This window comes from Rattus norvegicus, chromosome X (assembly GCF_036323735.1).
Source record: "Rattus norvegicus strain BN/NHsdMcwi chromosome X, GRCr8, whole genome shotgun sequence".
NCBI lineage: Eukaryota > Metazoa > Chordata > Mammalia > Rodentia > Muridae > Rattus > Rattus norvegicus.
The window spans coordinates 107,080,660-107,100,164 of record NC_086039.1 but is presented as its reverse complement, the minus strand read 5'-3'; the positions used below and the strand labels follow the sequence as shown (position 1 = coordinate 107,100,164).

General features: G+C 37.0%; 1 pseudogene; it reads right to left on the bottom strand.

Moving 5' to 3' along the window:
* LOC134484213 (large ribosomal subunit protein eL18-like) overlaps positions 1-18,592 on the bottom strand; it is a 28,421-nt pseudogene extending 9,829 nt beyond the window's left edge.
* Between the last annotated feature and the right edge of the window lie 913 nt (positions 18,593-19,505).

The following is a 19,505-nucleotide window of genomic DNA, read 5'->3' as shown; positions in this document are numbered from 1 at the left end:
GGAGACTGAATCTGTAGATTGCATTTGCAAGATAGCCATTTTTACATTATTAATCCTGCAAATCCATGAGCATGGGATAACTTTCCATCTTCTGGGATTTTCTTCAATTTCTTTCTTCAGAGAATTGAAGTTCTTGTCACACATATCTTTCACTTGCTTGGTTAGAGTCACACCAAGATATTTTATATTATTTGGGACTATTGTGAAGGGTGTTGATTCCCTAACCTCATTCTCAGCATGTTTATCCTTTGAGTAGAGGAAGGCTACTGATGTGTTTGAGTTAATTTTATACCCAGCCACTTTGCTGAATTTGTTTATCAGGCTTAGTAGTTCTCTGGTAGAACTTTTGGGGTCACTTAAGTATACTATCATATCATCTGCGTGATGTTTTTGACTTCTTTCTTTCCACTTTGTACCCCTTTGACCTCCTTTTGTTGTCTGATTGCTCTGGCTAGGATTCAAGTACTTTATTGAATAAGTAGGGAGAGAGTGGGCAGCCTTGTCTAGTCCCTGATTTTAGTGGGATTCCTTCAAGTTTCTCTCCATTTAGTTTGATATTGACTACTGATTTGCTGTATATGGCTTTTACTATGTTTAGATATGGGCCTTGAATTCCTGATCTTTCCAAGACTTTTAACATGAAGGTTGTTGAATTTTGTCAAATTCTTTCTCAACATCAAATGAGGCCAGTATGTGTTTTTTTTCCCTTGGAGTTTGTTTATAAAGTGGATTACATTGCTGGATTTTCATATATTGAACCACCCTGCATCCCTGGGATGAAGGCTACTTGATCATGACGGATGATTGTTTTGATGTGTTCTTGGATTAGGTTTGGGAGAATTTTCTTGGGTATATTTGCATCAATATTCATAAGGGAAATTAGTCTGAAGTTCTCTTTCAAATTTGGGTCTTTGTGCGGTTTATGTATAAGCATAATTATGACTTCATAGAAGGAATTGGGTAGTGTTCCTTCTGTTTCTATTTTGGAGAATAGTTTAGACAGTATAGATATTAGGTCTTCTATGAATGCATGATAGAATTCTGCACTATACCCTTCTGGTCCTGGGCTTTTTTGGTTCAGAGATTTTTAATAACTGCTTCTATTTCTTTAGGAGTTATGGGATTGTTTAAATGATTTACCTGATCCTGGTTAACCTTGTTACCTGGTATTTGTCTAGAAAATTGCCCATTTCATCCAGATTTTTTTAGTTCTGTTGAATATAGGCTTTTGTAGTAGTATTATTTCAATCTTCTTGTATCTGTTGAGGCTAGTTCTGTGACCAATTACATGGTCAGTTTTGGAGAAAGTACCATGAGGTGCTGAGACGAAGGTACATTCTTTTGTTTTCTGATGAAATTTTCTATAAATATCTGTTAAATCCATTTGGTTCATAACTTCTGTTAGTTTCTCTATATCTTGGTTTAGTTTCTCTTTCCACAATCTGTCCATTGCTAAGAGTGGGGTGTTGAAGTCTCCCACTAGTATTGTGTGAGGTACAGTATGTGCTTTGAGCTTTAGTAAGGTTTTTTTTATGATTGTAGGTGTTCTTAGGTTTGGAGCATAGATATTCAGGATTGAGAGTTCATCTTGGTGGATTTTTCCATTTATGAATATGAATTGCCCTTCCTTAACTTTTCTGATAAATGTTGATTGAATGTCAATTTTATTCGATAGTAGAATGGCTACTCCAGCTTGTTTCTTTGGACCATTTTCTTGGAAAATTGTTTTTCAGCCTTTTACTCTGAGGTAGTATCTCTCTATGTCACTGAAGTGTTTTTCCTGTATGTAACAAAATTCTGGGTCCTCTTTAGTTATCCAGTCTGTTAGTCTGTGTTTTTTTTAATTGGGGAATTGAGTCCATTGATGTTAAGAGATATTAAGAAAGAGTGATTGCTGTTTCCTGTTATTTTTGTTGTTAATGGTGGAATTGTGTTTGTGTGTCTCTCTTCTTTTGGCTTTGTTGCAAGAAGATTCCTTTCTTGCTTTTTATAGAGTGTAGTTTCCCTCCTTTTGTTGGAGTTTTCCATCTATTATCCTTTATAGGGCTGGCATTGTAGAAAGATACTGTGTAAATTTGGTTTTGTCATGGAATATCTTGGTTTCTCCATCTATGTTAATTGAGAGTTTTACTGGATATATAGCCTGAACTGGCATGTGTGTTCTCTTAGGGTCTGTATGCTATCTGCCCAGGATCTTCTGGCCTTCATAATCTCTGGTGAGAAGTGTGGTGTAATTCTGATAGGTCTGCATTTATATGCTATTTGACCTTTTTCTCTTACTGCTTTTAATATTCTTTCTTTATTTTGTGCATTTGGTGTTTTCATTATTAAGTGATGGCAGGAATTTCTTTTTTGGTCCAATTTATTTTGAGTTCAGTAGACTTCATGTTTGTTTATGGGCATCTTTTTCTTTAGGTTAGGGAAGTTTACTTCTATAATTTTGTTGAAGATATTTACTGGCCCTTTAAGTTGGGAATCTTCACTCTCTCCTATACCTATTATCCTTAGGTTTGATCTTCTCATTGTGTCCTGCAATTCCTGTATGTTTTGGGTTAGGAGCTTTTTGCATTTTGCATTTTCTTTGATGGTTGTGTCATTATTTTCCATGGTATCTTCTGCCCATCAGAGTCTCTTTTCTATCACTTGTATTTTGTTGGTGATACTTACGTCTATGACTCCTGATCTCTTTCTTAGGTTTTCTATCTTCAGGGTTGTCTTCCTTTGTGATTGCTTTATTGTTTCTATTTCCATTTTTAGATCTTGGATGGTTTTTTCCAATTCCTTTACCTGTTAGTTTGTATTTTCCTGTAATTCTTTGAGGACTTCTACTGGTTTATCTTTGTTGCCTGTGTTTCTTTAAGGGAGTTATTTATGTCCTTCTTTAAAGTCCTGTATCATCTTCATGAGATGTGATTTTTAAATTCAAATCTTGCTTTTCCAGTGTGTTTGGATATGCAGTATTTTCTTTGGTAGGAGAACTGGCCTCTGATGGCGCCAAATAGTCTTGGTTTCTGTTGCTTAGATTCCTGTGCTTGCCTCTCGCCATCAGGTTGTCTCTGGTGTTAGCCTGTCTTTCTGTCTCTGACAGTGACTTGACCCTCCTGAAAGCCTGTGTGTCAGACTTCTGGAGACCACCTTTCTTACAGCAGGTTCTGGGTATAGAGAGGTTTGTCACAGTGTTTGCTCAGGGATCAGGGGGAAACCAGAATTCTGTCCCAGACTGCTCCTTTGTTCCTGTGTCCAGTGGTGTCCAGCCAGGTTCCTCTGCTCTTAGGTATGTCAGAGCTCCTGTTGACTGGCTTTCAGGTCTAGGCACAGGCAGAGACCTGAAGTGCCCTCAGTTCCTGTGTCCAGAGGTCTCCAGGCAGGTTCCTCTTGGGCCAGAAATGTGAGCAGAAGTGGTTTTCTCCCCTGAGCTCTCAGGATTGTCTGCACTTCTGGGACTCCAGCTCTCTCCACCATGGGATTTTGGTACAGAGAGCTGTGGGACTAGGTCAACTCCAGGTTGATTCAATTGTTATTGTAGTTAAAAGGAGAGAATTCAGATTCTGCCCAAGTCACATGGGAAATGCTGCCTGCAATTCAGTACTAGTACAGGGAAAAATAGAACTCTGTAACACCAGGCAGAGTGCATAACAGACATGTATTACAGAAATTGTTAGTGAGTGGAAGTCTGATATTCCAAGTAGAGAGCTTAACAGATAGATGGTATATTTTGGTCTGCAGGAGGTTCATATTCTTTCTAATATGGGCTCCATGGCAATTTTGGGTTGATTTCCTTGCATGGCAGATTAGACAGTCCTAAAATAGGCTCACACAGTATTGTTTAGGTAATTTCATTTATTTTGAAATGTTTTAATTTTCAAAATGAGTGTGATTTTTGAGTGTTCTGATAGTATAATTTCTTTGGGAGAGAATAAAAGATATAAGCTTTTCTGGTTGCCTACTAGAGGATATCCTGAATTGGGAAAAGGGTTTTTTCTTTGCATTTTTAGAAAAAGTAATTAGGCTCTGGATAACTTCCAGAGCTATATGGATCAGATTTGATAGAGGACCTCCTGAAGAACTAAATTCAAGAAAATAAACCAAAAAAGAACAGAATTTTAATTAAAAGGACCTTACACAGACTAATACAATTCATACAGATATCTTGATGGTACTAACATTTTGTTTTGAGATTTTTATATTACAGAATATACAGCTTTGGTCAGTCTCATTGTCAAACATGCTGAACTGACCTACTTGTACTCCTGATCTCAGGGACTTTTGGCCAGATCCAGTCAGAACAAAAAGCAGAGACTACAGTGATCATTGGTGTGGCCTTCTTAAGGTCTAGCTGGATCCCTCATTTTCCCTATCCCCACACATTCAAGATATTTCAATGACCATCTTAGCCTGAAGAAGTTATAAAGAATCATTAACCCAATGTCCTGGATTTGCGGGGCTAAGGTCGTTGTTTGAGGTTTTCTTTCTAGGGAATTTAGAAGTGGTCATTACTGACTGAACTGAACTGATCCCACAGCTCCCTGAACCCAAATCCTGTGGAGGAAAGAGCTGAACTCCCAGAAGTCTGAACAATCCTGAGACCTCAGGACAGACCACCACTTCTGCCCACCTTCACCCATATCCCTGGCCCAAGAGGAAACTGCATAGTGCCTTTGGACACAGGAATATATGAGCAGTCAGCAGCAGGACCTGCTAGTTTCTGGCTATGCCCGGAACTGGACTGAAACTGTACCACAGCTCCATGTACGCAGATTCGAGGGTTGGGAGTGTCTGGACCCTCAGAAGTGCAGACACTCCTGAGAACCCAGAGGAGACAAATACTTTCTGCACACAATAGTGACCCAAGAAGAAATCACCTAGTGTCATCTGTGCCTCCTGGACACAGGGATCTAAGAACAGTCAGGGGCAGGACCCTTCGGGTTTCTGCCTGCATCTAGACTTGAAACCAAGTTGCCAGTAGCTCCTACACACCTGAGAGTAGATCTCTCTGTTCTCAGATCAGTTTGATAGAAAACAGGTCTAGAGGAGTGCTGACACAAAGGCCTACAGGATGGATAAGCTACTTTCAGAGTCAGCAAGATAAGCTAACACCAGAGACAACCTGATGGCTAGAGGCAAGTGCAGGAAACTATGCGACAGAAACCAAGACTACATGGCATCATCAGAGCCCAGTTCTCCCACCAAAGCTAATAATGGATATCCAAACATGTTGAAAAGCAAAATTTAGATTTAAAATCACATTTTATGATGATGATAGAGGAGTTTAAGGACATAAATAACTACCTTAAAGAAATACAGGACAACACAAGTAAACAAGTTGAAGCCCTTAAAGGGGAAACACAAAAATTGCTTAAAGAATACCTTAAAGAATTACAAGAAAAAAACCAAACAGGTGAAAGAAATTGACAAAACCATCCATGATTTTAAAATGGAAATAAAAACAATAAAGAAAGCACAAAGAGAAAAACCCTATTGATAGAAACCCTAGGCAAGAGATCAGGAGTCATAGATGCAAGCATCACCAACAGAATACAAGAGATAGAAGAGAAAATCTCAGGAGCAGAAGATACCATAGAAAACATCAACCCAACCATCAAAGATAATGCAAAATTCATAAAGCTCCTAGCACAAAACATCCAGGAAACCCAGAACAAAATGAGAAGATCAAACCTAAGGATAATAGGTATAGAAGAGAGTGAAGATTCCCAACTTAAAGGGTCAGTAAATGTCTTCAACAAAATTATAGAAGAAAACTTCCCTAATGTAAAGAAAGAGATACCCATAACTATACAGGAAGCCTACAGAACTCCAAATAGAAAAGAAATTACTCCTGTCACATTATAGTCAAAACACCAAATGCTCAAAACAAAGAAAAATATTTAAAGCAGTAAGAGAAAAAGGTCAAGTAGCATAAAAAGGCAGACCTATTAGAATCACACCAGACTTCCCACCAGAGACTATGAAAGCCATACAGACCCTACGAGAACACAAATACCAGGCCGTGCTATTATATCTAGCAAAACTCCCATTTAACCTAAATGGGCAAACCAAGATATTCCATGACAAAACCAAATTTATACAATATTTTTCTACAAATGCATCCCTATAAAGGATGATAGATGGAAAACTCTAACACACGGAGGGAAACTACACTCTAGAAAAAGCAAGAAAGTAATCTCTTTGCAATGACAACAAAAGAAGAAAGACACACAAACATAAAGCCACCTCTAACAACAAAAATAACAGGAAGCAACTATTGTTATTCCTTAATACCTCTTAACATCAGTGGACTCAATTCCCCAATAAAAAGACATGGACTAACAGACTGGATACATAAAGACGAACCAGCATTTTGTCTCATGTATGAAACACACCTCAGATATAAAGACAGACACTACCTGTGAGTAAAAGCCTAGAAAACAACTTTCCAAGTACATGGTCCAAACAAACAAGCTGGAGTAGCCATTCTAATATAGAATAAAATCAACTTTCAACCAAAAGTTATCAAAAAAGATAAGGAAAGACACTTAATATTTATCAAAGGAAAAATCCACCAAGATGAACTGTCAATCCTAAATATCTATACTCTACATACAAGGGCATGTAAATTTATAGAAGAAACTTTATTAAAGCTCAAAGCATACATTACACATCACACAATGATAGTAGGATATTTCAGCACCCTGCTGTCATCAATGAACAGATCATGGAAACAGAAATTAAACAGAGAAATGATGAAACTCACAAAAGTTATGAACCAAAATGGACTTAACAGATATTTATAGAACATTTCATACTAAAACAAAAGGATATACCTTCTTATCAACACCTCATGGTACCTTCTCCAAAATTGACCATATAATCAGTCACAAAACAGGCCTCAACAGACACAGGAAGATAGAAATAATCCAATACAATCTATCAGATCACCATGGACTAAGTCTGAACTTCCACAACAACAAAAAAATGACAGAAATCCCATGTATACATGGAAGGTGCACAACGTGCTACTCAATGATAACTTGGTCAAGGAAGTAAAAAAGGAAGAAATTAAAGACTTTTTAGAACTTAATGAAAATTAAGGCACAACATACCCAACTTATGGGACACAATGAAAGCAGTGCCAAGAGGAAAAAAATCATAGCTCTTAGTGCCTCAAAAAAAAAACAAAAAAACAAAACAAAACAAAACAACAACAACAAAAAAAAAAAACCAGGAGAGAGTATATATTAAGATAGCATATTCAACAAGAGGTGCTGGTTCAACTGGAGATCAGCATGTAGAAGATTGCAAATTGACCTATTCTTATTGCCCTGTTCAAAGCTTATGTCCAAATGGATCAAGGACCTCCACATCAAACCAGATACTTTCAAACTAATAGAAGAAAATATGGGGAAGAATCTCAATGAAGTGGGCACTGGGGAAAATTTCCTGAACAAAACGCCAATGGCTTATGCTCTAAAGTCAAAAATCGACAAATGGGATCTCATAAAACTACAAAGCTTCTGTAAGGCAAAGGACACTGTGGTTAGGACAAAATGGCAACCAACAGATTGGGAAAAGATCTTTACCAATCCTACAACAGATAGAGGGCTCATATCCAAAATATACAAAGAACTCAAGAAGTTAGACTGCAGGGAGAAAAATAACCCTATTAAAACTGGGCTAAGAGCAAAGTAAAGAATTCTCAGCTAAGGAATATCAAATGGCTGAGAAACACCTAAAGAAATGCTCCACCTCACACCAGTCAGAATGGCTAACATAAAAAACTCAGGTGATAACAGATGCTGGCAAGGATGTGGAAAAACAGGAACAGTCCTCCATTGTTTGTGTAATTGCAAATTGGTACAACCACTCTGGAAATTAGTCTGGAGGTTCTTCAGAAAATTGGACATTGCACTACTTGAGGACCCAGCTATATTTCTCCTGGGCATATACCTAAAAGATGGTCCAACATACAACAAAGACACATGCTCCACTATGTTCATAGCAGCCTTATGTATAATAGCCAGAAGCTGGAAAGAACCCAGATGCCCTTCAACAGAGGAATGGATACAGAAAATGTAGTACATCTGCACAATGGGATACTACTCAGCTATCAAAAACAATGACTTCATGAAATTCATAGGCAAATGGAATGAACTAGAAAATATCATCCTGAGTGAGGTAACCCAACCACAGAAAAACACACATGGTATGCACTCACTGTTAAGTGGATATTAGTCCAAAAGCTCAAATTACCCAAGATACAATCCACAGACCACATGATGCTCAAGAAGAAGTATGACCAAAGTGTGGATTCTTCACTCCTTCTTAAAAGGGGGAACAAAAATATTCATAGAAGGCGATGTGGATGCAAAGTTTGGAGCAGAGACTGAAGGATCAGCCATTCACAGCCTGCCCCACACCACATGTGGCATATATATATACACACATACATATATATCTACCAAAACTAGATAAGATTGATGAAGCTAAGAAGTGCATGCTGACAGGAACCGGATATAGATGTTTCCTGAGAGACACAGCCAGAGCATGTCAAATACAGAGAAGAATGCTAGCAGCAAGCCATGGAACTGAGAACAGGACCCTATAGGTGGTATTAGAGAAAGGATTGAAAAAGCTGAAGGGGCTCAGAACCCTATAAGAACAACAATGCCAACCAAACAGAGCTCCCAGGGACTAAACCACTGCCCAAAGACTATACACGGACTGACTCATGTCTCTAGCTAAATATATAGCAGAGGATGACCTTGTTGGGCACCAAAGGAAGCAGACGCCCTTGCTTCTGCCAAGGTTGGGCCCCCAGTGTAATTGAATGTTGGGGGTGGGGATGGATGAGGAGGGGAACACCCTTATAGAAGTGGAGGGAGAGGTAATGGGGGCTTATGGACAGGAAACTTGGACAGGGAATAACATTTGAAATGTAAATAAAAATTATCCAATATAAAAAGAAATTATCATTATTTAAAAGGGAGAAATTAGCTAGAATTGATTGTTCAATCACACTCTCATTTGGTAGAAATCTTTATATTTGTTACTAAATTGAACTTAGGATCTCTTACATTGTTACAGAATTTATTTGATATAAATTTAAATTTTTCATTTGTACAAATTTCTTACTGATATAACGTTAAAATTAATATTGTTACTCTCATATAGACAATGTGCTTATACAACACATTTACAAGGCTTAGACCCAGTCCTATAATTACTATTGTAAACATATGAGTTAAGGGCCAGATAGTAAATTCATGGCTCCAAGTTTAGTGTTAGGGTGTTTGCAAGATCATTTATTAGAAATAGCTAAGAGTAGTTAACAGACAACTGTCCAGATTACTTTATATAGGTAGATGGTTTTCAATTATGTCAGAAATCCACAAAATGCAACATTTAATGCTATTTATTCCTTTGTTGTTGAGACATATTTGTTCCTAGAAGCTCCCTTTTTGTGGATTCAAAGAAGAAATTGAGCATCTCTACCTCTAGATAAGATACTACATTGTGACTAGGTAGCCACTGGGCAGAAATTGTCTGTTTCATCTACAGACAAAATATGTCCAGAAAAGGACACACTTATGGAATAGTTGACTGGTAATCTCTGCCAAGTCAGAATAATCAGTCCTTCAAAATTCTGTGTTACAAAGGTCTGTCAGATGATTCTGGGCCAGAAGGCTGTAGACTGATGCACTTACATGTTATTAACAGGAAGTATGTTACTGTACAAGTAGAAAGTTGTCTCTTCAACTTGTCTCACTTCAGGAAACCATGATAGGCTTCCTATAATTTCAGATAGTATTGGTTGTTCTCAGATTTCTGACGGGGTTGTATAGTCTCACAGCCCAACAATGTTATTTAACATTGAGTGAGAATACATGTCTAATTGGATAGTTTTCAGATAGTATACAAACTAGCCAAGACATAGCACATAGATTTTAAGCCTTTCTTAAGCTAGTATAGATAACAGAATGTACTATTTAATTGACAAAAATGGTGGACTGGCTGTTAGGTATATTTTATACTTTATAATTACAGAGTGGTAATAGTTGTGCTCAGCCTACATTTGAGAGAAAATTTCTTTTTTTTCCCCATTGGACAGAAAGGATGAAATGTGGATTGTTGTCTATATGCAGGTGAAGACAGGCTCAAGATAAGGCAAGGCCTGTGATTGGACAGTGAAAAAGTAAGGTAGGCACAGAGCTTTGGAGAGAGGGGAGAGAGAGAAAATGGTGGAGAAGAACCAAAATGATGGCAGAGAAGGATGACCCAGATCTGTGTGGCCTTAAAGAGCCGAGGGTAGTTATGAATATTTCATAAGGGATGGGTTTTTATAGGACAATTTGTTTTATCTAGGTAGGCAGTTTATATACATATTAATTGGTTCAGAGTTTATTGTATGGATGTTTTGTAGGGTGAGAATTTACTGATACAAATCTGATTGATAAATTACAAGCCTATTGAGCTTTGATTTTAATGGATTACTGGGAGTTATGAGTGTAACCACAGGGGATGGATGGCTGAATAGGGCTGGCATGGTGGTGTGCCACATTGTGGGAACTGGAAGGGTGGTGGCTTCTCGATCTAGCCTTGGCAGCGATATCACCACAGGGCTCAGAGAGTAGCTGGTGGTAAAGTAGGATGGAGATTGGGAGCTCGGAGAGTCAAGTAGAGATGTTTTGAGTTCTCTGGGCCAGAGAGTCTGCTAAATCTTGCTAACTAGGATGAAAATACCCTACAGATGCCATGTGGCCCACCGATGTCAGCAATAGTGTGGGTTGGTTTATTTTATTTTTTAATATTTACATCTACAAAGATACTGTATTTCATTTCTAAAGGACAAAAGAGTATACTCAGGTCCACTTAATGCATATTCTGTATTAAGTATAGCTGATTGTTTTTGCTGTTCATGTTAGAAATATTTATCACCATTGAAAGACTGTTATGTTACATAATTTATGTGATTTTTTAAGAAGAGGATGTTTGACATTTCAATAACAAGAAAATGTCCTCTAATTATTTGCCTTTGTTTTGTCTTCTTTTATTCAGATATGTTACCATGATGTCAACATGTTTTCTGCAGGAATCATTAGCCAACGAAATCACTATTTTTATTTTCTACTTTAATTGAGAGCTTTCCTATTTTCCACCTGTTTTTATTAGGGTGCTTATATTTTGTTTCTAATGGCACATTGTAGTTGAATAGTTTGGTCTTTGCCTCGCAGAACTGTGATGAAAACAATTTTATAAAGAAATGAAGGCTCCTACTGACTCCCATTTTATGTGCTCATTTCTACATAATTAGCTAATTGGTTGGGTAGGTATGGAATGGGGGCTAATAATGTCATAAAATGGTGAGTATGGGCATCTAATATATGATAGTACACATGCACTACATATCTTGTGAGCAACAGTTAATTTACCACTTAAAGTTCACTATTTAATTCATCCTAGCTAGATTCATTATCTTGGTCTTCAAATAATTCTACTTATTCCCTACTCATTTTTTAAGTGCCAAGAATATATTGTTGGGCATAGGAGAAGGGGAACCTGTCTTACTGGGATAGCCCTCCTTCCTTTCCTTCCATCTCTACTCATTCTTCTCTCTCTCATCTCCAACAGTGATTACTATAGAACCTCTAAATTCTTGTATAATGCATTCTTTAAAACACCATTTTATGCTAAATTATGTAACACATGCCTATAATCCCAGTGCTCATAAAGTAGCATCAAGAGATTCAGGATGTATTTGAATGCTTAGCCATGGGAGGCAGCCTAGGGATGTAACACTATTTGGGAAGAGAAGGCTTAGAGAGATTAAGAGGTATGACCTTGTTGGAGGAAGTATGTCACTAGGAGGTGGGAATGTATTGATGTTTCAAAAGCCCAAGCCAGTCTCATAGCTTTCAACTACTTCTCCAGCATCATGTCTGCTATGTCTGCTCTGCCTGCTGCTATGATACCCACATAATGACAGTTGACTAAAGCTCTGAAACTATAAGCAAGTAACTAATTAAATGCTTTCTTTATCAGAGTTGCCTTGGTCATGCTGCTTTTTAACACTAGTAGAATAAAGGCTAAAATAATAGATGTGTACACATTCTGACTTTGGTTTAGAAATAGGAAGGTAGGGATGGTATACTGTTTCTGTAGTGGCTGCAGTAACTCGAAGCCCCACAAAACATGTAAGAGTTCCTATCTTCCACATTTTCACCAATAATTGTGCGTGTGTGTGTGTGTGTGTGTGTGTGTGTGTGTGTGTGTATTTGGATAATAGCCATTATCATAGAAGAGCATCAATTTTTTCATTTCCTGATGACTAAAGATATTAAATAATATTTTAATATTTTGAATACTTTTATGACTTTGAGAATTTGTTTTGTTCATTTATCTACTAACTGATTGGATTATTTACCTCTTTGTATATTTAGTTTGATCTCTTCCTAGATTCTAAATATGAATTATGTGTAAGCCTAGCTGGCAGGGATTTTTGTTCATTGCATAGGTTATTTTCACTCTACTTATTTCCTTTGCTGAGCAGAGACACTTTTTAATTTCATGAATACAATGTTGTTCTTTTTGTTTCATTATACAATAGTGTCCTTTGTGGAAGATCTCATACTCATCTATATGAATATTTGTTCACATGTAGACCAAATATGGTGACTGATTCTAACAGGGCTCTTCTATTACTCCCCATATAATTTCAACCCAATACAATCATTATTGGAGATTTGTAAAGACTACTTAATAAGACTGAGCCTTAAAATCTTCATCTGTATAATGGAATACATTACTTACCTTACAAAGTATTTATAAGAAGTGATTAAACAATACATTTTTAAAGTCCATGTCAGAACCTATGAATTATTCCCTAAGACACTGCATGACCTTTCTTCCTTACTAGAACAATTAACATTTTAACCATTCATATGGCCACTTTGTAAGAAGCTCTCATTCCCCCAGATCTTTTACATTTCTGTGCAACCATGTATTATGAACACTAAGAAGAGATTGGAGAGGAATGAAGTAACTAACATCAAAGAACTCAGTCCTATTATTTGTAATGCAAACTAAGAAATTAAGAACAGATTTATTACATTGTACCTTAAAATGAGCCCACATTCTCAGTTAAATCTTTGCTTGCAACTTATAAGACTGCTTTCCAGAGTGAACTATACCATGTGCATATCCCTGAACCACATGTCTCTGAGTTGTTTAAATTTGTTAAATGTAGGGACAACTTGAAATGCAGCAGGGAAATTAACACAGTCAGAAATGTGGCTGGAGAACATATATTGTCCAGATAATGTCCTTAAACACACTCTTCTTTTGCTCCCTCCTCTCAATAGATGGTATAGAATAGCTGAAACCCCGGCACTTGTAACTACAGAACAGTGCAACAGGAAGAGAACCAGAGTTACTGTTTTTTTAATTATACATATATATGTCCATGTGTGTGTGTGTGTGTGTGTGTGTGTGTGTGTGTGTGTGTGTGTGTGTGTCTGTGTTTATTTTTTAATATGTGGAGTGGATTTTTTTTATTTTTTTAATAGGTGGAGTGGATGTGTAATATATATATATGTATATATGTACATATATATATATATATATATATTTGCTCTGGATTACCTCTAGTTACCAATATAACATAAACATCAATATAACCACTTAAACAATATTATGTCATTAAAAAATCTAATCCTGTCTTAGTCAGGGGTAAAATTCTGTGGCAAAACACCACGAACAAAGCAGTTTGTGCAGGGGATGGGGGTTATTTTTCTTAAATTTTTACATCATAAATCAGTGTGAGAGGAATTCAGGACAGAAATTCAAACAGGACAGGCATCTGAAGTCAGGGATGGATGTAGAGGGCATGGAGGCGTCCTGCCTACTGGCTGGATCCACATAGCACTCACATCTTTCTGTTTGTTTGTTTGTTTGTTTCTTTCTTTCTGTTCCTCTCTCTCCCTCTTCCTTCCTTTCTTTTTTCAATCTACCTTTTTTTCTAATATCTTTTTGTCCAAATATCTATTAGCCAATCTGTGTTTCTATTGTCAACCTAAATTCTCATTCATCACAAATCGTTGTGTGTACTAAGGGCTGCTTTTAGATTATGTTCTGTTGACTCATTCATTCTGATTATTCTGCTATTACATTATTTTAATGTCAAGACTACATCTCCTTTCCTATAGAACCTAGGACATGTAGGTCAGAGATGGGGCAACCCTCAATGAGATGGGCCCTCCCACAGTTACCGCTAATTAAGAAAATGTCCTACAGGCTTGCTCATAGCCTGACCTCATGGAGGCATTTTCCCAAATGAGGCTCTCTCCTCCCCAATGACTCTAGCTTGTGTCAAGTTGACATAAAACTAGCTGGCACAAAATCCTAACTAACAATTGTATCAGATACTAGCTTTATCACTTGATAAATATTTTTGAAATACTGTTTTTTTTTACCCTAGAACACATCCTTTCTACCCAAGAACGCATACAAAGTAACTTGTGCATAATTCCTGTCTTGAGAGAAACATCTAATTTGCTTTCTAGATTGTTTTAAGGCTTGAGCTAAAATTCTCTCATTAAATTCCATCCTGACTAGGCTGTCCCTCTTAAGCTTAACATCCCAGCTGTTCTAAAGAATGCCAAAATCATTTGAATATTTATTTATAATGAATTCTGGTTTTCTTCCTGGCCATTAGTATGAACTTGTGCAAGGTTTTACTGCCTCAAAGCCTCAGCCCTTCTACTGGCAAGAGAACAATAATAGCTTCATCCTTGTGTAGATCAAATAAGATTATGTATGACTAGTCTCCACACAAGTATATAATATCCAACTATCGAATGCCATTATATTGTTCAGAAGATAATCTTACCAATGCAATTCTTCAAAACAAACATTCTGTGTTAGCCTGGACTTCTCCACTTCTAATATGTTAATATATTGACTTTGTGGTTCTCCAAAGAAAAGTGCTTCCATTTTAGAAACCAAATTTGATGTTGGAATTGTCCGATACCAATACAGACTTTGACCTTCTCAGATAGCCTCCATAAGGGGCTCAATATGGGACATTTCTTCCTACACTTACCTATGGCAAGACTGATATTGAAAAATGAAGATTTAAATGAATTTTGAAGGATTTCATACATAAAAACTCTCCCAACTTCTAACTGCATTGTAGATACTTAGCCTTTAAACTGACAGGTAAGTATAGGTATCATTCCTCATCATAGGAAATCTTTTCTAAAGCAGGAGATGATTTTGAAAGCCACTATGAATCAAAATGAAGAGGACAACTACTGAAGTACAACAAAATTGTACTTAAGGTCCAAGGAACATTCCAGAAAAGGGGGCAGAGAGACTGTTGAGAGTCAAAGGAGCAGGAAGTCTGCCTTGAAAATGTGACTCCAGCCATGAAAATGGAACTACACCCAGGACATTCTAACAACATGGCTGCTTAAACAAGCCTTGAACAATGGCAACACTAAAAGATTTGCTAATATTGAGGGGCAGGGGAATTTCAAAGGTTCTCATCTTAAGATGAGCTTACAAACAATTGACAGCTGCTGAGGGGTGAGAATTAGTCTTCCTTGAGGGTGAGAACTTCGGTTACCCAGTATCCAGTAGACAACCCTAGAAACATATATTTGCAGGCTGTGCTGATATGTTTGTTTATATGCATATGTAACAACAATGGTTAAAAAAAGAGGAGTCCTTGAATTTGCAAGAGGCAGGGTAGCTGGACCCAGGAGATCTGGGGGTGTGGGGAGGGAGGAGAGGAAAATGATGTAATTATCTTATAGTTAGATAATAACTTTGTCTCTTCATCTTTTTTTCAGACTTCGATTATGACATCTTGTTTCTTATATGCTAAGAGGGTCACTCTCCTTGGGTATGGTAATCCTGGGTCATGCTTGATATCCCAGCACTCAGAAAGGTAAAGCAGGATGACAGTGATTGTAAAACCACCCAAAGCTACCCTGGGCTATGTAAGAAGACCCTGTCATCAAACACACAAAGTTATTTCCTTTTGAATTTTAAAATCATACTTTATTTTATGTATAGCAATACAACGTACATTATTAAAATGAAATGGTTCGATACAGTTTTAAACAGACAAATCAGGTTGCAGAGCTTCTCCGGCCACCCAGATCAAATTTAAAAAAAAAAAAAACAGAAAAACAACAACAGTTTTTGTAACATATTCAGTGACTAATACTGGCTAGTTCCTAATGCATCAATGGTCGACAGGATTGAAAAGAAAGTCCAACTTTCACAATCACTGCCTCAAAGCAATAACACATGCTGGTTTCTTTTGGGAAACAAAAGGGGTTCCTGCTAACTCACTGCACAGAAATTTGAATTCATGTATCTACTGTGGTGATGGGGTAACTGTGAAACTACCAAAACTAAAGCTTTAGATGAGCCTTCACGATTCATGCATTCTTTTGCCTATACTATGTCCTCCCTCATCACTTAATAGTAATTTATCTTGTTCTCTTTTCTAATATTTTGAATTTGAGCAACACACTTATTTACATACTACATCTTCATGTGATAGGCTAGTATCTGTGTCTGACAGAGAACACGTGAGTTGTTTTGATTTTTTAATTTGAGTTTGGTTCAACTTGATTAATACTATACTCTCAGGGTCCATCATTCATCTTCCTGAAGCTCTCAAGATGACGCAATGGCTGAGAGAGCTTACTGATCCTTCAGAGACTTTAAGTTTGGTTCGTAGCACCCACATTGGACATCTCAGGCCTGCGTATCCCTCTGACTTCAAGAGAAGCCCATAAATTCCGCCTCTGAAGACACTGGCACTCATGTGGATATATTTACCTTTCCATAAACAGAATTTAAAAAGTCTTCAAAACTAAACTAAAATTTCATAACTGAAACTACTAAAAGAAAACATAGGAAACCATCTTCAAGATAATTGGTCATGAGCAAGAATTTTCACATCAAATTTGGATAGTATAGGGACCAGTCCCAAACATCACTAGATGAGAGAGACTACACAAAACGAGCAAGTGTTCTGCACAGCAAAGGAAACAGTCAGCAGCACAGACAGACAGCCCACGGGATAGGAGAAAAAAATTTACAGCTATATTTAGCCCAGCATTTACGAAGTACTATAGAAATTAAACACCAAGGAAATAAAAGTCTCGATCAACATTTGTGCTAACAAAATGGAAAGAAATGCAAATGGCCAGTAACTATGTTTTTTTTTAAAGGATTCAATACCCCTAGTCACCAGTGAAGTGCAAATTAAACTACTTTAAGTTACTGCCTTCCACCATAATGGCTACCATAAAGAAATTAGACAAGAAATGTTGAAGACCGTGTAGGAAAAGAAGAAACCTTATTCACCGCTGGCGGGAGTTCAAATAAATAAAGCCATCACGGAAATTAGTTCAGAGATTCCTCAAAAAATTAAAAATAGAACTGCCATGTGGCTCAGCTGTACCGCAAACCTCTTTCTTACGTGCTCGTTTGCTTACTCGGATTCATGGAAAGTACCTCTTTCTTCCATGCTCGTTTGCCTAGCTGAATTCATGGAAAGTACAAAGCACTTATTTACTTTTCTCATCACGGCATTATTTGCAGCCACACAATGTATGTATTTAAAGATAAAATGCTGTTCAGATTTTGGTCTCTTCAGTGGATTTTGTAGTTTTTGCCATAGTGGTCATCTACAGAGTTTTGGCAAGTGTTAACTGGCCTTGTTTTCTGGAAGTCAGGGCTAGTCATATAATCTGATCCCAAGCTCATATGAATTCTTTCTGCTGCTCGTCCAGCTGCTTTGGCTTGCCTGAGATGCTTAATACTAGATTTTTCATATGAATCTCTTTGCTCTTCACCCCACCCAAGAAGCTAGTTCCCTCAGGGGTGTGATCATAATTGGAAGCAGTGGAAAATTATTTTAGCTCTAATTGGTGATAAAGAAATCCTGAGCTGGCCCCAGGGTGCAGCAGGCCCAGATATTCTATATAAATGAAGTTTAACAGAGCAAACAGTTTCCATAGACATCAATGTTAATGATTAAATATAGTTGTCATAGAGGACACAGATGTTCTAACTTGCCACCATGAACTTTTAGTACAATTTACTTTTTTTTCTTCTGATTTTGTGGCTAAAATTGGCTGTACAACGCATCCTTAATCTTCTTTTGAATGCTTGGGATATACATTCAGGAGGAAGAGAATGTGTTTTTTTTTCATTATTTTATTTTTAAGATTATGGTTTAATTATAGCATTTCCCTCTTCCTTTTCCTCTTTAATTGCCCCCTCCCCAGTCACATATTCTCCTAATTCTCTTTCAAATTCATGCCCTCTATTTTTATTGTTGTTACATGAATATACATAAGTGCATAAACATATACATATATATTCCTAAATGTAGCACACTCGATCTGTACAATGTTATTTGGATGCATGTTTTTTAGTAATGAACATTAGGTTTCGGATATCCGATTGGTGTGTTTTTCCCTGGGAAGCATATTACTGATTTATAGATGATCACAGATTGTTTTGTTTTGGTTTTTACCTGCAAGCTGTTGATTGGGGGCACAAAGGTCCTCATGCTTGGCTGGAAAGCACTTTACTGACTAATCATCTTCCGTGTCCTGATGCTCATAACTTAAATAAGAGGATAACCGATTACAGATTGTTAAACTATACAAAGAAACCAGCCAATGTCTTCTCAACTGATGTGGTAGCTCACCAACGTTTTCTTGACATAATGTTTTCCTTTCTCTGTGTTATATTAGACAAATTATATTTTACTTAATACATTAAGATAGTATGGGTTTTAAAAATCTGTCGATATTATTGGTGAGTTAGAAAAATTTGGAGCCTTTATTCATTGCTGTTAGGATTAAATATTAGTACAATTGCAATGAAAAAAAACCAGTTAGATTGTATCTCCAAAGTGAAATATAATTTTCATATGGTCCATCAGCTCCTTTCCTACAGGTCGACCTGAGTTACTATTACATCCTACATTTGTGAACTTCAGTGATGCGAGGCAAAATGAAATAAAGTGGATAGAAAAAAAAATCACTTACCGTTTAGTTTAAGTGAGTCATCCAGAATATCTACGTTAGTAAAGTCTAAAGGCATATTGGAATTTGACAATGACTGGGCAAGGGTCTGGATAAAGGCCTGAGTGCTTAGTCAGAATGTTATTGTGGCTTTTTAATTTGACGTGATGAAAATGCTTTAGAACAAGATACCTGCCGAAATAATGACACTGCAAATCCAGTGAATACCAGTGGGAGGTATAATGTGCAATGTTTAATTTCATGTCATGCAGATGTTACCTTAAAATGTTAAATAAACTCTTTAACTGGTTTAGCAAGGGACTTTCTTGAGTTAGGGGCATTTATTCTTGGACACTCAAAGCATCAAATGAATGGCTTACTTATGTCATTGTTAACCAAATTTCTGTTTAAACTCACATGGATGTCAAAATGGTGACCAATAAAATTCAATAT